Below are 8,143 nucleotides of genomic sequence, written 5' to 3' on the forward strand. Positions count from 1 at the left end.
TTTGTATTATCTTAATGAAACATGTGTGTTATTTCTCAAACGGTTTAGGGTGACTGCTGCAAACACTAAAATAATTACATGCAGTTAAGGGAAATGTAATTATGCTGTACTCTTCGTGCTTCCAGCAAGGAGACGGTATTTACATTCGTTACCATGGCGATTAATCACCAGTGCAAGTATGAGCCGATGAATTGCCATGTGGGTGTTTCAGGTAATTTGCACAATTCCCAGACTGTGTAAATTCACTGAATTAGAACATGGATGCAATTTCTCGCTTGTTTGCGTGGCATCAGCTGACACTGAATATGAATGATGTTTATTCTGGCACATGACTCCACGTCAAATGATGTCCTTCATTCTTGATGCCAAATGACAAAACCAGCATGATTGAAACGCCGTCTCTTACACATCATGTGTTCAAGGGGTTCTGGACCTTGACAAAAGAGTGCACAGACATAGGCGTTTGACGTTACCAATGGCCATCAACCAACAACGGACGCAGGCACACACGCAGGCACTAGTACGTCTTGTGCACTGCTGGGAGCTGTGGTTAGCTGGGGAAAAATGAGGCACACGTGTCCAATTTACAAAGATATGAAAACAATACAGAGCGTTAAAATTGAGAATTAGGTCATGAAGAATTTATATGATGTATTCCATCAACCAAGATCTGCATCGCTTTCGTTGTTACAACTGGTGTACTACTGTTAAACCCAACTCACAAGTAAACAAATCTACAATGACGTAGGCATAGGGGTAAATGTAGGGGGGAAAAGGGTTATGCCAAATAATCCATGGCCCAAAATAAAAATTTCATTAATGTTTGTATTGTTACCTACATCCAAGAAAATCAACCAGTAATGGTCAAGAACCTCCTCATATTAAGACTAATTAAAACCCAAACCTTATCCTATAGAAGTGCCGTTGTTTCCAAATTCACATTCATCGTGGCCACAGCCCAAGACTTGGTGAGGTCCCAAATGCTGAAAGGTTCTTACTATTAGTGCAATGAACCCACTGGACAAAATAACAGAGCAACACTTAAAACAGTCCTCCAAATTTGAATGTTGGCGATTCTAGTTTGTCCTTGCATCTATATGCGTCGCATTTTAAAGAACATCAACAGTAGATAAAAAACATCATATCCACATCTTTTTTAACATTTGCATATCTCTGAATTGATATTACGAAAAGTATGCCAAAGTAGACCTAGACGCAGCTCTTCAGGTCAAATTGGATACGAAACTGTCCGACTTTGCTTCTGTAAAATACTGATTTGAAGAATCAACTGCCTTACAGAGTTGATGACAAGGTCCGCACAATGCAGGATCCTTTGTGCGGACAAGGCAGTTGACAAGTGCCTGGATTCTGTGAGACTAAGTAATAAGTGGTGGGGCTACGTCCCCGACAGATTGCTTCCTTACTACAGAGTTCAACGAGACTATTCAACGTTCCTGTCATCGCTTCTATTAACGAAAATTAGTTAGGTATACACGTCAAGAAATTACTTCGTTTTATGTTATGTCATTGGAACATTAAGGGCAGACTGCATGGCTCCGTGTACACTTCGAAGATTACGCTGGCAGCCTGCGTCATATTCCTCCTTGTCTTTACACGGGATTGTCCAGACACTGGTGAAATAGCCTTTTGACCACTAACCCTTGAGGCCGAGCAGCTTGTCGAGATGGACCCTTGCCAGGTACGGCCATTACGATAGCTTGCTTCCGCTTGCCCACCGTTTGTTAAAGCAGCCGTCATTGCAGACCGACGCTGTGCATAAAAGCGTAAAAATCGGGTATTTATATATATCGACTGACGATCCATCTTGACTACAGCCTTCTCAGACGCAGTCATGACAGTCATCCAAGTGATTTAATGATATTTAATGGATTACCAATATAGGCAATATGTATAGGACCACCCATAGCAAACACCATCACATGTCCAGAGCTAATGGCAGGCGACTGTTTGTTCTTGTCTTTGTCAAGGGGGTTAATAAAGCTGGCCAATATCCATTAGAGACAAATGTATGGGAACATCCAATCACCTTCCCCGTTGAAGTCGTGTGCTTCTGAAACGTTTCGAGGCACCAGCATAATAAGTCGGTTTTACAGCTTCTGAGGGGGAGACTTCGCAGCTTAAACGAACTGCGATAGCGTCTGTGTTCCATGCAGTTCAATAGATTAAACTTGGAATTGCATTTATTGTTGTCGATCATCGCGAACATAAGGGAAGCACGATAGGAAATAGATCCCCAGGAAAACAATTACAACCTAAATGGAACCCGACCCAGACTGATAACTTTCAATTAGTCGTACGGAAAATAGTTGCGTTCAATAGCTTCTCAATCAAACAACGATATAATATATGCCACACAACTGTTTTCAATTGCATTAAGCAGAGTTTACGCGGGTCAGGCGTATTAATAAACGCTTTAAGTGCTCTGATGTTGTGAAACGATAGAGAAATATTCTACGCGGATTGTTGAAAGTAGTTCGCACTCCATAAACGTTCAAATGAACTTGATAATGGCGGAAAGAAACACACACATCCGTTTTGATTGATCAGGGACATTGTTATTCCCAAAGGTAACACGAGTCAGTGTAAATACATAAACTCTGTTGGGTTCAGGTATCACAGGGTTGATCTGAACAGCGCCGTGTAGAGAGGATATTAACAAGAAAAATATTATAAACCGCACATTACGCATGATTACTTTGATAAGGACGTCAGGAGATTAGATGTGTATCAAACACGAAGGGATTTTTAATGTCCTTCCGTTAACACTTCATGGGTTAATTGCTGACATCGAGGGAATGCTTCTGCATCAGTGATAATCTTGAACATTCTCGATGAAATAAGAAATGTTACCAGAAGCCCTGAATGCCTATCCCACAGCGGAATATGTCGGTCTTTGTGATGTCTATCTATTTGATGTTATAGCATGTCATTGTAATGTGTTTATTTCCGTATTGGAGGATGTCATTGCTTGTCATTAGATCACCATGGGATGTCATATACACGAGTTTGATTCCTGGGTCAGCATTTGTAGTCTAGTCCGCGAAATCGGAATATCACCTAATGACCTTATGCACGCAACTTAATCGGGGTTTTGTTATTACAGTTTTTGTTTAGATTACAATCTAAGAATAATTTGGTTGTCATTGCGTGGTGTGAGTGCGTGCGTGCGTGCGTGCGTGCGTGCGTGTGTGTGTGCGTGTGGATTTGTTACACCACTTCCAAGGCACAGTAACAGCACCACCGTTTGACCTTTCCATGTGAATGGGAGGGTGGATTGGTTTTAACTCCATCTTAAACCGTCAGTCGATTGCTTTGGAGCATGTCACTTGTGATAGGGCCCACAAGCACAGTCGTCATCAGGGCGAATCTAAGATTCCATCCCACCGGGCCGTGGCACGAATGACGGATGCTCCTCTTCTTGGTGAATTGCGGTAAATGGGACACCTGTGTCTAGAGTTTATCATGTGTTGCAAATCGAACTTCCAGGTTGAATGCTAGCTCGTTCACCACTGAGCTACAATCTCGTCGTCAATCTCACTTCAGAGTCTAATATGTGTACTTTCTGAGAGTCAGTTTAGGCCTTCATAATGATTTTAGATTCTTAAGGTCAATTTAGTCATTCCTCATAATGATTTTAGATTTTGAAGGTCAATCCAGCCGATCGCCTTAATCCTTTTAGATTCTGAAGGTCAATTCTGTCAATCTTCAGAATCATTTTCGATTTTGAAGGTCAATTCAGACGATATCCATTATGATTTTCGATTCTGAAGGTCAATTCAGGCGATTTGCATAATGATTTCAGATTCTGAAGGTCAGTTCAGTCGATCTTCATAATGATTTAAGATTCTGAAAGTTTCTTAAGTTTTACCTCAAAACAATTCACAACCCTCGCGAGGTCTATTAAAACACCTCCGGCTATTGAACATCAGATCCATCAGAGCCGAGTTCCACTCACCACGTGACCTTGAACCTGACGGGGATATCAAGCGTTTAGTAATACCTCTCATCTAATCCCCACAACCCTCAACGTAACAAAGCGTTCATAACGTAATCCCCTTTTCGTCCACGGCGCTGATTGCTGTTGCTGCTTCAAACACACAAAACCTTAATCCGTGTTGTCAAATACATCGTTGCATTTCCACTTTTTTCGGTTCTTATCATTCTCCACTTGTTGAGTTGAACATGAAGTAATCAGTCTAGACCGACATGTTATGTACACTGGTTGAACATGGAACACAGCAGTACAAGGTTTGTCTGGCTTGGAAGTGCCCGTTCCTTCCACCATGTTAACTCATGTCCTTATCAGACCCTCGGCTTGTCTTTGATAACATTGTCAGCTGTAATGATGCTCTGTAACGGGGTTAAAGTTGTACGTTAACTATCCTGGTGGCGCACTTCATCTGTGGAAGGGAACTCAGAAGTAGAGGAACGTCTTTTTTCCAAAGGGTCAACATGGACGTCAGGCGTGGGGTGTGTGCGTGATCTCAAAGAAAGCTTCGGGCACCAAAGTTAGTATCAGCCATGACATCGTGCCACGATGGACAGGAGGGTCTGAAACACCACTTCTGAGCATGCGCAGAGTGGGGCTGGGGGCTTGGGGTGTTTATGTTGGGGTACCTCCCTCCCATTCTGAAGCATTTATATGTTGTTTTTTTCATAGATTATTGTTTATGCAAGTAGAATGTATAACAATACTGTAATTAATTCTTTGCTAATGTCTGCATAAAAAATGAAAACATAATGACACAAGGCAAATTGCTTCGCGGATTGTAAGCATTCATCCAGCTCGCGTATGTTAACTTGTGTTAACATAATGCACCTCCTTTGAGGAAAGATGTACCCTGACCTCTGGATAAAGCAGTCTAAATGACTGTTAGTGTAGACGTTGATCATGGAGCATCGGTAAATCCCGTATGCAGTCGAATAATCCCAGTTGCCGTATGTATAGGACCTAGCCGACGAAACTCATTGACACATAGTGAATACCAGTAATACAACGTATTCTGCAGCTCCACTCTGCTCCAGTGTTTTTACGTAACGCAAGGTGGGTTACTTAAACAGTTCGACGGAGAAGGATTATAGAACGTAACTTTGCAATTAATGTGTAGATGTTGACAAGACGATAAAAGGTTAGTAATACCAAGAAACCTCAATTCAAAATTGTTTTTGATTTTGATAAAAGTTAAAATAGCTCTGAATAATCCACTGAACCGGTTCAAATTCGCGGATTTTGTTGAAAAGATTTTCTATATATAAACCAGTTATGTGCATAGGTTTAATTTGATTATTTCTATCTTTAAAAGCAATAAAACAATGACACTACTCAGCACGTGGACAACGACGGGAGAAGACATCCGAGCCCTGTGAAAAATGTTCGTTCCGACCAGAATTGTTGAATTAATGCCCCAGTCAGTAATGTTACAGCGATTGCACACGTTAGTGATCGAATCTGGTCAAGACAAACAAGTGTTTGAAAGTATGAGCAATGAATTACAGTATGCCATTAGTCAAGTCATCAAATTACAACAACACCATGCCTAGTTTTAACTTATAACAAACAAACAGTACTGTGAATCTATTCTACAGCTGAACGTCAACTGAAAACATACTGAGCCAAATTCCTGACACATAAATAGAAACGTGCTGATGGTAAAGTACATCGATAGAAACTTACGGCAATCACCTCTTGAAATGTGATTCCGTTTGGAATCTTTGAAGTTATTTTCACGATGTAGCCTGCAACTATATTCCAACAGAAATATTTATTATTTGTTAAAAAGGGAATGGAAAAAATATATGTTTTTGATGACGTCCAACTATCAATATTTTCATTGGCTATGGTGGTGCAGCTGACACGTCCTACATTTCACAACTCCCCTCTTTCAAGACCAGTAAACTATCATCACGCGAAGAAAGATGCATGCGAGAATATTAATTTTTTATGCTTGTTTCAAACCTGCAATCTCTTTATTAGCATACGCGGCACGTGGTGACGAGATCGGCAGATGCCAAGGGAGGTAATTAACGTGAGAATGACGTCACAAGTAGAATGCGAAGCCTAACCTTTTCCGTGGGTCAATTCTCCCGCAGTATACACCTCGCTTGCCAGTGTTAGATTTTGTTTCATAAACCCCACTGACGTCTGAGTCAATGCTTGAGTATGTTCACACCTGCAATATTACTTGCTGTTATTATTAGACGAGTCAAAAGAGATTCATCAGCCTTCCACATTCCGAGAGAATTTTAAGTTGAAAGGGAGATAACCGGCAAACTTGTAGTCATTGGAAGCCCCTTAAAATATCCCAGACTAGGAAATAAGCGTAGTTTTGCACTACATGTCAATGAATCAACGGCAAAAAAGTGCAACGTTTGAAAACATTCTTAGTTATTAAATGTTTGTATAGATACGAAGACCACTTGATACCATTTAATACTACCACATTCAGATGAACAACTTTTAAGCACTGAGACTCGTTAACTCTCCAACATCATCACCATCAACTTAAACTCATTACAATACATAGAATACTGAATCAACACATCAATCTTGATGTAGATATATATGTGGTGTTTTCCGAGGGAGAGCACGGGATTTGCCATCTTGTAAATACCTTGATTTTTCTGACAGGAGACTTTGATGTCAAGAATGTCTCTGAACAGACACCCACTGACAACACACATCCCAACATACATACAAAATGCAGTGTTTTATCAGCGTTGTTTATTTCGAAAACAAATAAAGCAACTGCATGCCTTGGAAAGTTATTACCATTTGTATTCGTTGGGGTTTTCACCACTCGTCCATAGGCAAATATCAATGTAATTAAACTTCATTTCTCCACAGACGTTCGACATTGTTCGCATGAGATTAATTCTAAGATGATATTTACTTTAACTTGATGAGATTGAAGGAAAGCATCTTCTCAGTCTTGTTGTAGGGAAGGTAAATACGCTAAAAGAGAGATGTATTTATTTTGTCCTTCTCAGTGTTGGGTTATTACCATCACAAAATCACATATGGAAAATCGTATGAAATTACCTCAATCAAAATAGTCTTTGTCTGGCAGACGACTTCAAATCTTTGGACTTTCTTTAACTTGTCGTTTGGATAATATTATCTTTAGGTTAGCGTTGTGGTGCTGAATAGCTAAAAACTACCCATGTCTCTACTGAATAAACACTATTTCCAGCCGACTACTCTTGTTTCATTTGAACAACACTCCATAAAAAAATATCGATTAATTTTTTTTCCAGTCGCAGACCTTTGGTGAAATCAACTTCTCCCTGTGAAAAAAAGACTCTACTCCTGATTGGAGCTCAATCATATTGACTGATGGTGCAATTCTATCTGTCAACTGATTTTCAAAATAACAAGAGATGGTCCCTCGTGACTCGCCAATCCAGTCACCCAACACGGAAAAACTAATCCTATTTCTTCAGATGTTCCGATTATACCGGAGACAGGTTTACTGGAAATAAAATACCAAGTAGAGACAGAGGGCCTGTGTACGTTGTATCGTTTTATTGCTTGGAAATAAAAAAGTGTCGCCCCCGTCAAACTCTCGGACATTTTAATGGAAAACCAGGCTGGCATTTGTTGCCAAATTGCAACCTTGAGGAACAAGTTATTTAAACTGTTTTTGGAACAATAGTACTGGATGACATTTAGAACGGTTTTATGTTTTTACATCATAATGGATTTTTTCAGGCCTAGCATGAAATAATATAGATCAGTTGTTGAGATAGATGTTTTCGGTGAAACCTGTGTGCCGTACCATTAGGATATTTGCGGGGCGTGACGGGGTTTAGTGTGGTGTGTGACGGAGGGTAGGTGTGGTGTGTGACGGAGGGTAGGTGTAGGTTGTGACGGAGGGTAGGTGTGGGGCGTGACGGAGGGTAGGTGTGGGGCGTGACGGGGTTTAGTGTGGTGTGTGACGGAGGGTAGGTGTGGGGTGTGACGGAGGGTAGGTGTGGGGCGTGACGGGGTTTAGTGTGGTGTGTGACGGAGGGTAGGTGTGGGGTGTGACGGAGGGTAGGTGTAGGGTGTGACGGAGGGTAGGTGTGGGGCGTGACGGAGGGTAGGTGTGGGGCGTGACGGGGTTTAGTGTGGTGTGTGACGGAG

Source organism: Haliotis cracherodii, unplaced genomic scaffold (genome assembly GCF_022045235.1).
Source record: "Haliotis cracherodii isolate W230 unplaced genomic scaffold, xgHalCrac1.p SCAF_4, whole genome shotgun sequence".
NCBI classification, from domain to species: Eukaryota; Metazoa; Mollusca; class Gastropoda; order Lepetellida; family Haliotidae; genus Haliotis; species Haliotis cracherodii.